This window comes from Solanum lycopersicum, chromosome 11, assembly GCF_036512215.1.
Source record: "Solanum lycopersicum chromosome 11, SLM_r2.1".
NCBI classification, from domain to species: Eukaryota; Viridiplantae; Streptophyta; class Magnoliopsida; order Solanales; family Solanaceae; genus Solanum; species Solanum lycopersicum.
In genome coordinates this window covers 34,421,075-34,439,977 of record NC_090810.1, presented here as the reverse complement: position 1 = coordinate 34,439,977, position 18,903 = coordinate 34,421,075, and positions in this window count along the sequence as shown.

The following is an 18,903-nucleotide window of genomic DNA, read 5'->3' as shown; positions in this document are numbered from 1 at the left end:
AGCCAAAGTGTTAAAGTTAATGAATGAGGTGACAATATGATAAGACGCTAATGTGACAAATTATAGCAATCTCAAATGATCCTAAGTAAATGTACTCACCTATGAGAGTGGAAAGCTAATGAAGAGACCAGTCTCTATGAACACTCTAATGAAAGTGTTGAAGTTAATGCACACATAATACTAATGATGAGATGAGAAAAAATCTAATGAGCTATGATGTCCTCATTCTAGAAGCCAACTTCAATGATGTATAAGTTCAAGGTAATGGAATTAATATGGAGCACCGATAGGCCAGCTATGAGCGCTGATGCATTCCTTCGGGAAGGGTGGAGGTTCATGTAACTCTTATGAGATGTGAATGTCTTGCATATGTCTAGTATGAGTCTCCTTATATCTCCTACTCTTCGAACATATATTGTTAATATAGGGATCTAGCAAGGTTTAATTCCCTATATACGCTAGCATGTTTTTGTTCACATTGGCATATGATTCCACCTCTTTTTGGTTTGGGGATTACACACTGCAGTTCATGATGGTAACATGATCTATGTCTGTTAAGTTTAAAGTTCCCAAAGAAATAATAAGGTCAGCCTCAACGAATGCACATAAAAAAAAGGAACGATACAAAAGGTGTTAGGCTTGTATAATCAAGAGGTGAGCGAGACTTAAGTAATAACACTAGGTTAGGCTTGGTCATTGAACATTGAACCCAATGAGAGTCTTCAACTACATCCTAGGTATTCCTTGTGGATGCAGTAGTATGAAAGACGTAAAATCAAATTACATATGAATGAATAAAGCAGACTCTATGTTTGTTAAAGAAGGCTCCCTAATTGAGGTCACATATGTTGAGCCCTCATTATGGCAAGTTTCTTATGTCAAGTCAATGATTCCAATGTCTCATGGCATATGAAATAGGGGGTATGAACTATGTGATATGATATGTATAATATGTTATGTGTATTTTTTAAAAATGATAAATATGATGATGCATGTTACTCTTATTGCATGACTTTCCTAATCAGTAATTGGCAAGTCCGCTTACTTGATTTTCAATAATTCATATGATATGAAAGAGCTCTTACTAATCATGCATGTACCTTGTGTGTACTTGCATATACCCATAATTAGTACAAGTGTGTACTAATCGATACAACTATACATTTTTAGTTTCATACACAAGTGGACGTTAGAGCTTACAGGTCAATGCTGAAGTTATCTGAAGTTAGAGAATTCATTTGGATTTTGTAAGTCCTCGTGCTCTCGAGGAAACTTGACCATTATATTTTAGCTTAGGTATAGGTCATAGTTAGTGGAGTATGATCCACCATAGTTTGTTTCTCATCATATATCAGACATTGTATTGGTGCCATTTTCTAAGTATGAACTTAATGCAATATGGAACTATTTCTTTCATTTGATGATCTTAATATTAGATGGTTGATTGTGAATGTTTAAGAGTTTTAGTATTGCATTTTACTTTTAGGATACCTCATGTCACCCCGGTTGTGATACCTCATGTCACCCTATTCAATGTTTATTTATTTTAGTATTTCATTTTACTTTTAGGAATAAGCGCCTTAACAAAAATTAGACCATGTTAGCTAAACATGTAATCGGTGTCATGAAACCCCACACAGAAAGAAGGTGGTCTACTAGCCAAAGTAGAACCAAAATATGAACATAGCATTATAGGTGGATCATCTAGCTAGTATTTATATGGAGGAAACATATTTCAAGAATTAGGAGATATATTAGAGACTCTTAGTGCCACATAAAATGACATCCTCTATCTCATCATATTCAGTGTGAACCTTCCTTCAAATATTAGAAGGGACACCTCTCATATCTAGTTCACCTGGTTCTAATCTAAAGTCCTTTTTTGAATTGTCTTTAAGTTATCATTAGTCATCAATCATATCATAGGCAATATGAGATTAATTCCTTGTATAACATTATCGTTAACTCATTAGGTTTAGGATGAGAATTTCGTTAAATCACAATCCTTCTCGTCAGTGAGATTAACATATTATAGTCATATTGTGTACGGCATACAAGAGAACATCATAAACCTTGCATTCTAAAATCCTAACAATGATCCCACGTTTAATATATTCGTAGCCCATCATAGATGCATAACAACGTCATAGATACTTCAAATAGCATAACATCATCAATTATTGGCCGACAACAACAAAAAAAGTGATCATGACTTTACAATACTTACCTATTGTTTCCAATAATCTTAATCAAGAACTTAGTCTTAATTTACCACAATCATCCAATAGATTAGTGACATACACAATATCATAACTAATCCCCACAATTCTAGTCATATACAAGATAAATTCATAGTTAGGTTAATGGGAATAGTTCATTTACTAGTTCATTCAAGCAACAGTTCCAACCCTAACATCAACATGACAAATGTGATAGATATAACATAATCAAATCCATAAATTACAAAGAGAACATGCTTCACATGAAAACCAACAATTCAATATCAATTATTCAACAATGCATACTTTACTAGCCATAGAAAATTATAAATTATCATCATTAATATAAACATCGAGTTCTGAAAAAACCCCATTCAGACAGAAACACTACAACATTTTAAGCCTACGGATACACCACCAAAATTTAGCCTAAACTAGCAAAAAGTGTGTCCTTTGATAAAAGGTTTCACTTTTTTATTTTGACCAATACTTTTTAGTGGATGGACTAAAGAAACATAACCTTTGGCATTAGGCAAGACTTTTTAAATGTTGCCAAAGTACCTACACATAAATGGTTTTGCCAAAGAGGTATATAGGGAACTTTGTAGTGATTCACTATCAACACAGTTTGTTCGATCAAACTACACTTAAAATTGGCCTTTGCTTTGTTATTGGTTAAACATAAAAAGTGTTGCCTTTTACTTCTCATCTAAAACAACAATTATAAAGTTTAACTTTCCTTATTTGTAATATGTAATTTATTATTGGCAAGTAACACATTAGACGTCCTTATAGAAATACTTTTGAAGTGTTGCAATGTTTTGTAGAATTTTTGTAGCCTCAATTTTTCTGTTCTAAGAATAATAATTATTATATTTATATATTTAATTATCACATAATGAAATATATAACAGATCTAAAACACAATATTAGCCCATAAATAAATCAAAGCTATAAATTAAAAATATATTAAAAAAACATGTCTTGTATGACCAATACATAGAAAGTGATTCCTTAAACATCCCTATCACTAAATTAAACAAAACCAAATGCATTCAAAAAAATATGACAATAGTACAAAAGATCTTCATCGTTCATTACAATAGATCGAGTTTACTTTTGGCCACTATTCAAATACAATTATCAACATTTTTGTGCACAATGACTGTGATCTACTCTCGAGCATTTGGATTCGAACCTGACCTTGTTCCGTTAAAAACATGGATCAACCTTTTGAATAAAGCTACAAATAGCTAGAAGAATAAAACACAAGATCAAAAGATCCTTATTGTCTAAGGAATAAAATATGTAACATAAATAAAAATATGTGACTTTCAATGATAAAAGGCCATGTATCAAATATTCACAAAAATATCTTCTTGTGATAATTTATTTACTAGCATAATTAACAAGGATATATTAAGAAGTTACACAAAGTATACAAAAAGATGGGAATTTACCACGTAATGCCTAAACAATTAACACTCCCGTAAAAATTAATTAGAAACTTGCTTTTTTATGATAGAATACTAAAATATTTTTTTATATAAAGTTTCTTATGTTCATAAACTATTAATTTCATAGCAGGTCAGTTTATAGAGCATTTAACATCTCTATGTATGAAACATCTAGAACATCTTGTGTTTTTTGCACTAAATGTTCACTCCCCCTTCTGATCTCTCCACTAAACTAAAATATTTCTAGAAGAACTAACTTGTAACATTACAAAGAGGTAGTCAACACAAGTAACAAGCAAGTTTACGTTCCTAATCGTGACCAAGGGGCCTATCACATAATACTTCAATAACTATTTCAAAGAAATTGTGCATAACTTCTCGTAGTTTTTTAATATATACATAAACGAGAAAAAGACAAAATTAAATTTATGGTTTTAATATGATGTAAGTAAGAGATAGACACTATCGAATATATATTAACTTCCACTCAAGGTCAAACTCATTCCTCGAAGACTTTATATGATATGTTTTATATACCTACTGAATATTAGTAAATTGTACTTGTATGGGATGACAACTATATCGTGCAAGATATACAAAAGAACAAATCCACATAGTCAAATACAAAACTCTATGTTCCTACGAAATCACAACAAAAAATTTGAAAGTGAACCAAACATTCAATCTGAATAGATAAGACACATCATATCCACATAGGAAAATATACAATGCATTTTTCTTTTTTTTGATGCTAAGATCATTTTTGCTTTCATCATGGTGCAAGCAAAATCAACACACAAAGAATTTATAGTTGGCATAATATCCAGCTCCAAAAAACAATTGAAAGACTTTAACTTATGATGTATTGTGATTCAGACCAATCACATCCGAGGAGAACCCCCTAGATGTAACCACCGTCTTTGTCCTCAATAAGGATTAAGACTAACCTGTTAGCTTACATTATTATATAACGTAGGTTAAATTGCGGAAAATTTAAAACATTTTTGTTACCTTCTACATTTTGTAATCCTACCTACCCTATGTGGGAAGGGACACTTCTCACTCTAGTTCACTCGGTGCTAAGATAGAGTCCCTTTTAGAAACGTCTTTAATGTATATATTGACCATCATAGCTTAATGTAGTTCATAGGGTTTATTACCTTGTATGGTCATTGTCATTAGTTCATAAGGAATTGCATAAAAATATCCTTTCATGGTAACACTCATACGTGAGATTATTATAACATCATCACGATATCATAATATGGCACATAGGTACTCAATAACAAACCTTATATCATGTAAACATTAACATAATTTAAAAATCACATAGTCAAGACATATCAATTCAAATATCATACTTATACCTACTTAGGCTAATAATTAGTATTGCTTAAACTAAATTATATCATATATCATAAGTCCTCATAATTGAAGTAAAGGTTATGATCATAAAGACTTACTAAATCTCCTTTACTATCCGTCTTCATAGTTTTATCATCAACCAACCAATTACATCCAAAAATAGTTATATTAACATCAATCAATAGTAATTAACACAACAACTAGATCAATTGCATCATCACTAACGAATTAACAACAATTCACAACCTATTTTTAGGGGAAATAGGGTTCATCACGAATTCATGAACATTTTGATCAAATCCCAACAATACCTTACCATTGTCAATAATTATCTGAATTAGAATAGATAAAAAAAGTCTAATGATCAATTCATGCTTCACCTCCCAACAATTCATGACCAAGATCAAAGATTTGGGAAATTTGGGAAGGGAACATAATCAACATGAAATTGAATAAATTAACATCAATTAATAAAAAATCCATACTCAAATAGTTATAGGAAATCACGAAGTATCATTAATTTGAAGATTAGAAGAAAACCTATTTGAATTGGAAAACCCTATGAAATTCGGAAATTTAGAAATCAACTTTGAATGTACCTCTTAAGGAAATGAATCCCAAGAGTCAAGAACCCATACCTTAATGTACATTAATCCACAAAGCTTTGTTCCTTCTTAAATGAAGGAAATTTATGGAGAGAGAAAGTAGAGAAAGGTGAGAGATTTTGGGTTTTTAATGTGAATTGGGTTTGGACTTAGTTAAAATGTCTTAAAACTTATCCTAATTCAATATATAGTAAACCCCTAAATTACCCAAAACAATCCTCACTTTAATGGTCTCTTTGGAAAGTCAACTTGTAAAAAATAAGATATTACCAGACCTGGGAAGTGTCTCCGCATCGCAAGGACAACACAAATTTTTAAATTTTTAAGAGGAAACTAAACCAGTCAGGTTTGTGTTGGATGCGAGTTGCGCATCAGCCCATTGATTCTTGACTTACGCAGGCTACTTTTGCTGCCTTCCAACCCATGTTGGGGTTCTCCTTAAGAACCGTTTGGGGGGTCCTTGAGGCGTCATAATTGGACGTTTAGGTCCTATGTATGACACTAAACCTAATCAACATCTTTTTACATGTTTTAGGCTTAATTTTGTCCCTCCAAAATCGTTACCAAACATAGCGACGCCAACTAGTTCAATTTAGGTAGATTCAGGACGCCATGGATGTCTTAGCTCTGAAAGTTCTTGGATGGATCATGTAAGTCTCTATGTTAAGTATCGACTTTTCATTGTTATACATTATCCCCTCCTTAGGAACATTAATCCCCGAATTACACTATACTTTTAAAATGAAGGGATAAACTCTAGACTAGCACAACAACAAACAATATACCATATAAATAACAACTTTCATATGAGTTAAAACTAAATTAGACTAAAATCCTTTCAACAAATAAGCATTTCAGTTACACAAATGACTCAAAAACATCAATTTTAACCCTTAAGGGCTCAAAGTCTCAACACGAGGAATTTCCCTCTCACAACAACAACATGAGCTAAACATATCATTTGGGAGTCAATTATGTAAAAATTTCTTTCTCAAACTACCGACATGGTTAATATCCCATTGTGAAGGCAATAACATACCAAAGACAGAATTAAGTGCATTTCAAGCAAAAGAGCAAGTTTTTTTTCTTATAGTTCATGTTGAATAAACCATTGACAATAATAGGAATAACTAACCTTAGGTAGGAAAGAGATGAGGATAACAAGACTTCATGTCGGACTCCACCTCACACGATTCACCCATAACTAGGTGGTTCCTCCATAAGACCTTTATGAACGCCACCTCCTTGTTCCTCAACTTCCTCACTTGAGGATCAAGCATTTGAACCGGAACCTCCATATAGAAGAGGTTCTCTTTAAAACAAGACCTTCAATAGGAAGAATTAAATCGGAGTCACCAATACACTTCATAAGCACAGAAACATGAAAAACCGAATGAACCGAAGACTATTCACTAGAGAATTTCAGATTATAGTAAACCTTACAAACCCTTTGTAAGATTTCGTAGAGACTAACATAACGACGACTCAAGTTCCCTTTCTTTCCAAATCTTAACACCCTCATCATATGCAAAATTTTAAACTACACCTTATCGCCTTCTTCAATTTCTAAATCTCTTCTCCTATGATAGGCGTAAGACTTTTGCCAATTAGAGATTGTTTGCAACAAATTTCCTATTATATGAACCTTCTCAAAAATATTATAAACCAAATCGAAAACCAAAAGTGAAGACTCACCCACTTTAAAACCATCCAATTGGAGATATACACCTCATACCATACAAAGCTTCATAACGATCCACAAATTTATATGAATATTAGTTATAGTTTTAAGCGAACTCCACCAAAGGTAAATACTTATCGCAATTTCCGTTGCAATCAATAATACAAACTCTAACCATATCCTCAATAGATTGAATATTAAGCTCAAAATGACCATTCGTTTTGGGATGAAGCATTGTGCTTAACTTTACCTTGGTACCCATCTCATATTTGAATGACCTCCAACATTTAGATAAGAATTGTGCACCCCTATACAATATAATTGATAATGGAATACCATGCCGACACACAATCTCATCTAAGAACATCCTTCCATAATATTCGGCTGAATAGGTAGATTTGACAGGTATAAAATGAGCAAATTTGGTCATCCTATCAGCAACCACCCGTATAGAGTCATATTGCTTTTGTGTCCGAGGCAAACCTACCACAAAATTCATATTGATGTTTTCCCACTTCCAAGTTGGATATTTGATTTATTGAAGTTAACCACCTGACTCTTTCTGCTTAGCTTTCACCTGTATGCAATTTGAACACTTCGCAACAAATTTCGCTATGTCCTTCTTCAAGCCTTCCCACCAAAACACATCCCTAAGGTTATGGTACATCTTTGTCGAACCCGGATGAATGGAGTAATGAGAACCATAATATTCTTTGAGAATCCGGTTCCACAAACCATCTTAATTGGGAACACACTATCACATCCGGGGAGTACCCCCTAGAAGTAACATAACGTACTTGACCTCTTGGAGGTCTTATACATTTATCGCATAGTTATCATTTCTCGCATTAAAATAGTAAATTTAGTGAAAAATTTAAAAGTTTTCGTAGCACATCATATTCTAGAAACTTAACTTCATATATATATAAAATATAATTCATAATACATATTTAGACCCTAAGTCTCTTTGTAATCTTTGACTCAACAACATTATTATACATTGCGGACATGACCCTTAAAACATAAGACATAACTACACAAAATTTAATAAAGCTTACATTAAGACAGGAGTAAAGAATCTTTGAAACTGATGGACCACTTTCCTTGAGCTTGGGAATCACATATGAAACTCCTCTATCATAGACATCCTTTATGCATCCACAATGCCATACTTGGTGCATTCTTGTACTAATCCCATTATTCCCTACTTTTTACACAATCTACACATTGTGTAAAAATTAGGGAATAATGGGATTAGTACAAGAATTCACTAAGTATGGCCACCATGTAAAAACATGCATTTGAAAGGGAAATTTTTGTGAAATCAGACTTTATGCCTTATAAGTAAATCTTCATAAAAACATTATCCAATAGCATTTATATCATTCACATACTTCTTATAAACATATTCAAAGGCCAAGCAACATATAAAATCACGTATAGAATTTAAGTACTTTTTGAGTCACATCACAGTAAGTTATTCCTACTTAAAATTAAACATTTCTTGCATTCAGTCATTAACCTTCCAATTAACTCTCTAATGATACTCCGTACAATGTATCACCTTAAGGTCACAAGAAAGCATACATAAAACCTGCATAAGTCATCATATATCATCATATAAACACAACCTATAATAGACACATTTAGGTCAAGGACTTAGGAACATTACCGCAAGATACTTCCATTTGTAAATATTTTTATTTCTTTTATATACATTATTATAAGACCTTGTTGATGACCCCAATATTTGTCTACTAGTTCAATGAGCATATGGAACCCTACAACCCCATACATTCTTAGTAAACCATTCATGACACCACAAACCTTAAAATTAAATTCATACCTCAACAAGTAAGTGAAGACAACATCATTAATGTGAATAGAAGACATTTATCATATAGTCATTTAGACCAACATAGTACATATAAGGATAAGAACACATATCATAGATTCATATTATGATCATCCTCATATCAAGTATACAAATACTACAAAGTAATGCATATGGACATAAACATAATCATGCATATTAGGTTACCTTTTTAAGACTTCCTAAGGAGCTACTTGTCCAATGTCTAGATGATTTCATTACTTCTACCTATCCTAGGTAACTAACCTTAAGTCCTCCTAGTTAGGATCCTATTCATTTACTTCCATTGTCCATTTTACTTTGGGGAAACTATATCATTAACCGACACTAAGACAATGGGTGGTAAACATGGAATTTGGTGTTACAGAGCCTCACACCAAAGGAAGGTCTTCCTACCAAGCGAAGGTAGAATATTAACAAATGCTAACATACTAAGTGATATCACATTGCTAGATCCTATGTGTAAAGCATAGTAATGGAACATGGAGGTACATTTGAAAACCCTCTTTATGCCAAGATGGAGCATTATGGTTATTTATTAACTTATGGAAACCCTTTTTATGCCTATTGAGGCATTGTGTTTATCCACCTCATGAGTTTTATAGTAGACCTTCCATTCAACATTATAAATGAACACACTCATATTCAAGTTCACTCGATGCCAAGCTATGTTCCCTTTATTAAAAACCTTCGTAAACATTTATTTATAAAATATAGGCTTAGGGGAGTCATCCCCTCTTATACTTAGCTCATAGGTCATAGATGAAACTTCATCAACCTAAATTATGTGACAGGATCCTTTCACATTGATATAGCATATATATTAGCACTATCTAGTTTAGGATACACTTGAGAAGACCTTTCATGTCTCCTTTATTTACTAGATCATCATTCATATGTGTGTGTATACATATATCAAAAAAAAACTTTTCACATAAACCTTCAGTCAAGCATGTTCATACATTGATATTCATATAAATAGAAACCAAAAACTATCCTATTAAAGTACACGTGTAATGTAGTTTTTCTCATACTAGTACACCTATCAAGAAATCCAAGATAAGTAAACAAATATCATACTTTCGTAAAAATCATCTTAACACGCATTGTAGTACACACTAGTGAATATGAGAACTACCTTTCATTTAGACGGCATTGCCTATATTACTTGTAACATTCATGTAAACTGAGTGCTTCTGTACATAATCACATAATGGTTATTAACAAAACATTGAGGAAGCCATCCTCTTATACCATAATAATGTTTCATGCGTACACCACACAACACACAATAGAATAAAAGACAAGCCAATTTTATACGACACTTAAGACTACTAACTTGTGTTATTCATGCATTCATGTAGGGTATACAGGTAAGGGATTATTAAATATTTTTACCTTATCAATGGAAGACCCTATACTTTATTCTTACATGGATATACAGATGCGTACACAATAGCCATACAACCTAGATCACATATAGAATAGGAAAGTAGGCATAAACTTCTCAAAGTATCATCATAAGAACATGTTCTTATGTTCATCAAGTTTCCTTCAAGGCCATGGTCAACACATATAATGACAATAAAGTAGACACCTCCACCATAACAGGACCATACCACAAAATGCCATAAAAGGCTTCATCAACTAACTTAGTATAGAAAATTCTAGGGATGATCCATTCTTACCAAGTCATCAATCTTTGATCATATTTGATTAATATTCCTTTCTCTCAATTTAAAAATTACAGATCAGTATCTGTAAGTACTTGAACCATAAATGAAAAAATGTACAAGTGTCACACATGAACAAGATACAACAAGGGAACTATATCACATATATCATAGAAACTATAGAGTTATAGATCATCAACTAACTTCCCTAGTTTTTATCATCAATCATCATGTATAACTAATATACATTTAGGGTAGTAGATAAATATATTTTAATAAAATCTTTATCATGCTTCATCTACTCTAGAATGAAGATCACATAATGTTCATTGCAACATTCTAATTGTAGGCTAAAATAACCTAAATCAATTTATGCCAAGACTTCTTTTCTTTGTTAATAAAAAATTCTTACCCAAAATTCAATAATATCATCAATATTAGCCAGTATTTAAGGACAATATAATCTACACGAAATCCTTCTACATTACTATAATGACTAGATCACTGCGAACAGACTATTTTTGACATCAAAGGAAAGTAGAAGAATAATAGGCTAATTGACATTGATCAACATGAATCACTTATTTACAATTCATGATATCAATACATCATAGGCAGTAGCCACAAGAACCACAGAATAATCCAATTCCACTATTTTCATTAAAACGCCAATGTTACAGTCAATCATGGAAGACTAGCCTAAGCATGTTAAAATCTTCACACATTGATCTTCAAGGGTCCATTACATACAATTAAAAATTATTCTCGTAAATAACAGTAGGTATAAGAAATTCAATGTAATATAATAATAATTCAATCGATAACAAGTCAAAATCACAAAGACCATGCCAGTACTTAATCGATTTAAGGAGGGACAATGGGTTCATCATGCAATTGGAGTTAAATTACGTTAAAACCAATACATTAACATCAATTCTTAATTATTTAACCATTCAAAATGATTTGATAAGGAACCCATATATTGATTGAATAAAAAGAAGTTTGATCATGAAACATTTTTTTGAAAACATTAAGATTAAAGCTCTAGATGGAAGGATAACAAGCGATGAAGGATCTCCATACCTTTTTATTTATTAAAATTTTTAAAACTGGTAGAGGGGATTGGGAATGGGTTGTTCACGTTTTAGATGACTTATATACACCCAAAATTATCTAAATAAACTAATTACTATCAGCTTACTACATTAGGAGAATTTCCCATTCACCTCTTAAATAAAACAGACGCAAGGCAGCAGTTAGAGGTAACCAACGAAGGACCCAATAAAATTGTCGTTGGTCAATTGACAGGCCGTCCTTTGGCTTCCGTCAATTGGTCCTAGGAAAATTTTTGGGATGAGACCTTCCCAATGTAAGTTTCCATCGATGACACCTCACCAAAGGACCGTTGGTCAACAAACTGGACATCGTGTGCTCCTTCAATTGACAGTGCCAAGGCAGTGTCTCGACCAGCCTTCTGTCCTTTTCGTGGTCCCTTTTGCGACGCCCTTTAGAAGACGTACCTGGATGATCCCAACATAAATACAACCCTTAACAAGTTATTTACATCCCACATGAGTTTCACATAAAACAAATACTCGCAACTCTTCCAAATAGGCTAGGCCCCATTAAGACTCACTTGAGCATCATAAGGTTTATCATCCTAACGCCTGGAACGTTCTTGGTCATTTGACTACCAAACTTCTCTAAACTTCATTTACTATATTCAAGAATCATTATAAATAATTTTAAGACTTCATAATCTCATGAAATACAATATATTAACAGTTATAGACACATGAGGCACATAGGTGACTAGTTATCGAATGTTTTGGTCGTCCCTTGACGTTAGACATCCAAAACACCTCAAACTTTACAAACATCCTCTAAACATAGAAAAAACATGTTAGTGTCTAGAAACCCAAACTCATATGGTGTCATATACACACAACCTTACTTTTTACCAGAAGACACCATCCCTCCTAACGTGAATGACACTTTAAGCTTGCCTACAACCAATTCCTTCAACTCGATTAATGGTTGAAAAAGGTTTAGTTTGGACTTCATATCAACCACCAATGATGATTTTGAGTTATGATGGACCGTTAAACCACCATTAAGAGAATCTTCTAATGTAAAACCCAACCTAGACAACCTATAAACATCTTTCACTAGGTCATTCATGGCTTCCTCTACATGACAAACAGTACCCATATTCGTATGACTTAGAGCATCCACAACCACTTTGGCCTTTCGGGGGTGATAGAGAACAATCATGTCAAAAATTTTCAAAAATTCTAACCATCTTCTTTGTCTGAGATTCAACTCAATTTGAGTAAACACATATTGAAGACGATTGTGGTTGGTACACATATCGACATGAACACCATTCAACAAATGCCTCAATATTTTCAAGGAAATTACCACGGCCGCTTACTCAAGATCATGAGCTTGATAGTTCCACTAATGCACAGTAAGTTGTCTCGAAGTATTGACCACTACTTTTCCATGTAGCATAAGCACACACCCTAAACCCAGTCGGGAAGATAACCCAATAGATCAAAGAAACTCTTAACATCCATTTGAGTCAATTGTCTAGGAAAATTTTTCACTGTCTCACAAATTACCTCCCTTCCTCCCTTTCAAGCCCCCCAATCCGAATCCTTGCTAGTCTTCAATGTTGAGTTCAAGTAGAGAGAGAAATACGAGATAAAAAAGATAGTTTATTTGTTAGTTTTCTTTAAATTAATGATGGTTGAGGGAATTTATATTGGTATTTAATCAACTTAATTATCTACCTTAAACCCCTAATTAATAACCTTACCCCCTAAACCAATTGAATGAAACTAACTTAAATAAATCAGAAAACTCGACCCTCACAAACTATACCCCAATCGACTGCACTACGTCGATGATTTCAGATACTATGCAATCGAGGGGCTTCAATGCATTGTCTAAGTGTGGGAGGATGGTGGCATTGACGCCTTATTGATCCATACATGGACCGTAGCCTACACCGCTACACTCTGTCGATGAGTTCAGAGGTTGTGCGGGTGAAGGGACCTTCTCAACCAGTCTATGTATGGGAATATGGTGGCATCGACTCCCTTTTGTTCCACCACGACTATATTTTGTCCCGTCGATGCATACTGCTAGACAGTGTTGCTTAAATCACTAAGGTCCTCCTAAAGGGCCCTTGGTTGGTCCTTGAAAATTCATACGCCGACAATTGAACCATAAAAGACTCAAACATCTACTAGATACTTTTCAACAAATTTTCGTATATTTTTGACTCCGAAAAGTTTGTCAAATATTCTAAGGCACACTAACACCCCTTTGAACCAATTTCGCAGACGTCATGGACGTTCCTTGACATTTTAGTTCTTAAACCTCATAAATGACCTAAATTAATTGCTTGGACATAGAAAAAGTACACAAATCTTATGGCACCTATGTTAGGCTTTCCGACACGTCTTGGATTTTCAAGGTGTTACATTATCCCCACATAGGAACATTCGTCCCCGAATAACACTTAAATTCTATTAAAGGAAGGAATAAACTCAAGACTAGAAGCGCAAATAATAAACCTTATCAAATAAACATTAACCATGTAATTTCAACAAGGGAAATATCAAAACTCATATTACCATACATAAGACTCAAACAACTTCATCATGAGGCATTTCCTTCTCACAACACTTATAAGCTCAACATACATTACATGAGTCAATTAGCACATATTCTTAGGGTAGCATGCTTCCATAGATAGTCACTAAGCATTTTATGTTCAAATCCTACAATTAGGCTACCTCTTGCAAAATTATATAGTAAAACATTATTTTAAAAGAAACTCATTTCAACCATAAAAACTTCTAACACTCTTTAACTATATCATGACAAATAATTATCAATATAGCATGCTATTTCAGATAAATTTCATATATATATATATATATGTATGTATGTATGTATATATGTATATACATCATTGGCATCACATAATCAAATACGCAAAAAGTCATCTTTACACATACGCATTTCAAACCATATAACCAAGATAAACATTTAAACTAACATTTTCTCCCTCAAGAATTGAGAACAATCTCATCCAAGCAATCACATCTAATAGACCATTGGACAAGAAAATATAATAGAAAGATCTTATAGAGCTATGTTCTATGGCACGATATGTGAATGTTAAAGAAATGAAACTCTATCGTCCTATAGCCTTTTATACCATTTGATGTGTTGCGGCTTACCACCAATGATATAGGACACTACTAGACATGATAATATGAGACTTGTTGGACCTCAAACAACTTTTAAATACCTAATTCCATGATACCACATTTAAAATATCCATGAAGCACCCCCTAGAAGTAATATGGCAAACATGACCTCTCAGAGGTCTTCTATAACCCCATAGTTCTCATTCATTGCATTGTGATAATAAATTAAGAGGAAAATTTAGAACTTTTCATAGCACATCCTAGTCTAGAAAATGATAATATATACTCAGACTCTAAGTCTTATTGCCATCATAGACTTAACAAAATTAGAGTACATTAGGGACAGGACACTTAAAACTTATGACATAACTATAAAAAATTTAATAAATTTTATAGAAAGACATGAGTAGGGAATCCTTGGAACTTAACAACACCTTTCCTTTAGCTTGGGAATTACCTATAAAGTTCCTCAATTATAGACATCCTTTTTAACCATCTATAACCTACATTTTGTGAGAAAAATAGAGATGAATGGGATTAGCACAAGAATGAACTAAGTATGGCAACCATACATAAACTTTCATTCAAAAGCGACATTTTCTTGAAATCATACTTCATGTATTTTTGAGTAAATCCTTATAAAAACATTAGAGATTTAAATTAATATCATTCACATACTTCATATAGACATTTTCAAAGGCCAAACAACACATAAGATCATATATATAATTTATGACATTTTGAAGTCACATTAAATAGAGCTAATTTTCCTGAATAGTGAACTATCATCTCTTTTATTCATTAACCTCCCAAGTAACCCTCTAGTGATACTGGTGAAATGCATCACATTAAGGTCACAAACAAAGCATACATAAAACCTACATAATCCTACACATATCATTATATAATCATAATGCATGATAGAAACATTTATGTCCAAACCGTATTAACATCACAGTAAGCTACATGAAGTTACACATATAATGACTTCACTTCGCCTATATAATTATTAAACATTGTTCATGACCCCAATCTTTGTCTACTCGTGAAATAAACATATGAATCCCTATAACCCCATAAATACATACCAACCCATTCATGAGACCACAAACCTTAACACTTTATACATCAACATAACACATAAGAAAAACTCCATTCATATCAACAATCTTCATTACACAATCTTTAAGAATTACATAGTGCATATAAGAATAAGACCACATCACATAGACTCATTCCATGCACATCTTTATGAAAAATAGACAAGTACTACTACGCCGTGGATAAAGACATACTCAGAATCATATACTTCAAGTCACATTCCTACGACTTCTTAGGGAGCTACTTGTGCAATGTCTAGATGGGTTCATTACTTGCACCTTCCTAAGTAACCTCCCTTAAGTCTTCGTAGTAAGTATCCTATTCATTTACTTCCATTGTCCATTTTATTTTAGGGAAACTATAGCCTTAAAAGACACTAAGATAATGGGATAAACATAAAATTCAAAGTTGTAGAGCCTTACACCAATGGAAGGGGTTCTTACCTTGACATGGTAAAACATTAACACAGGCAAGCATACAAAGTGATATCACATTGCTAGATCCTATTTGACAAGCATAGTTATGGAAACTTGTAGGTACATGTGAAAACCATCGTTATGCAAATACAGGAAATTATTGTTATTCAATTATGGAAACATACCTCTAACACCCTTTTGAGTCATGAGGCTATCCTCCCTGTGAGGTTTATTGTTAGCTACCTTCCGTCATTAGGAAGGGACACACACTCATATTAAAGTTCACTTAGTCGTAATCTAAGTTCCCTTTTTTGAAAAGCCATTATTAACCTTATCTTATAAAACAATGTCTTAGGAGATTAATTCCCTAATATACTTAGATAATAGGTCATAGATGAAAGTTCAGCAACTTAAATCATGTGAGAAGATACTATCACATGGACTTAAAATATGTATTAGCACTATCTTGTTTAGGATATACTTGTGCACACCTTTCAAGGCTCCTCTATTGACCAGATCATCATTTATGTATGTGTATATACATTCATGTGAGCAAACCGTTAACGTAAGACATAATACCACACATGTTCATATATCAATAAATAAGTCTATGTGTGTACCTATTTAATCAATAATTTTATATCAACGCGCCGAGACACTATGCACATTAATACTTCATCAAATCATAAACTTAACATCATAGCATATAAGTAATACTGATAAAATGTTCATAAAATCTAATGCATGTCCTAAGTAGACCACCCTACAACATTCTTAAAGTAAAGATTAGTCTTTCTGTACCTATCTTAGCTTTACATCATATATAGAATTATAAGACATCATCATAGGCAGCAAGTACACACTACACCATTTTCGGCCTACACTTTTTGACATTCACCAACACTTTTTAGGGGCTGCCCAAAAGAAGCGTAACCTTTAACATTAGGCAACACTTTTTGAATGTTTCAAACTTTGGCTACACTTAAAAGCATTGCCTTTTCTGATTTATTGGTCACACTTAAAAAGTGTTGCCTTTTATTGTTCTTTTATTGCAACACTTTCAAAGTGTAACTTTTTATCTACCTAGAGCAACACTTACAAAGTGTAACTTCAACATTTATAAGCCTACATGTAGCACCAATACATATAATATATTTACATACATACAAGTGACCTAAAACACAAAATGAATTAATTAATCATTAAACTGAAGCTATATATTTTAAATATACTTCGAAAAAATATATCATGTACAATTAAAAGATAGTATGTGTTGTGTACATACCAATACTTATACATCAATATTCTAAATGTGTACACAATAAATCAAATATGTATTTAAACTTTTACAATAGTTCAAAAACTCTTCATCATCCACTTCAAATTTGATCACCTCCATTTCCCTACACCAATAAGATATTGCATTAGGGTTCAAACTTCATAAGAAACAATATAATATATTTGGTGTTATACAATAACCATGATGCACGCAAACTAACGCAAACAACGTTAACTGCTTGAATATAAATTCTTCTAGTAAACAAATCTGTTTCATCAATAAAGAACACAAAATTATGAAATTTAACAATCAATCAATTTGAAATTTCAGCTGTAACGGAAAGCGTGACGGACCGTCGTATCTATGATGGTCTATCCTACATGTTCGTCATGAAGATCAGAGAAGTAGCAGAAGAAACTTGTTCAGCTGTAACAGAAAGTGTGACGGATCGTCGTAGTCATGACGGTCCGTCGTGCATGTTCGTCATGAAGATAAGAGAAGTAGCCAAAGAAACTTGCAAGTATCATAGTTCATGGGTATTACAAATAATAACATGATACTTGTACAAGGAAAGATCAAGTATCACATTTCCACAAACTTTTGGGACACAGAATTCACTAAAGGAAATCGCAAAGTATCAAAAAATGAGTTTACAATTAATAATGATGGAGTTGGATAATAATTCGATTAAATCCCATCACTTAGAAACACAATATAAAAGAACTATTCATAGAGAACTGAAGACATAATCTCGGATTCAAAGCAAAAACATACATTAGGTCAACTTATCAAGAAAAATTTAGATTATGTAAATGCAAGAAGAATCATAAAGTAGTACAAGTCGTGTAATTCTAATTAAAATACAAATGTAATAACACTTACTGGAACATGATAGCCACATCCAAGTAATCTTCTATCCAAAGTAGCATGAAACAAGTCATACTAAATGCTGAGAAGGTGATATAAGTAGAACATGCTCTGACTTTACTAGGTACTTTATGTAGAATG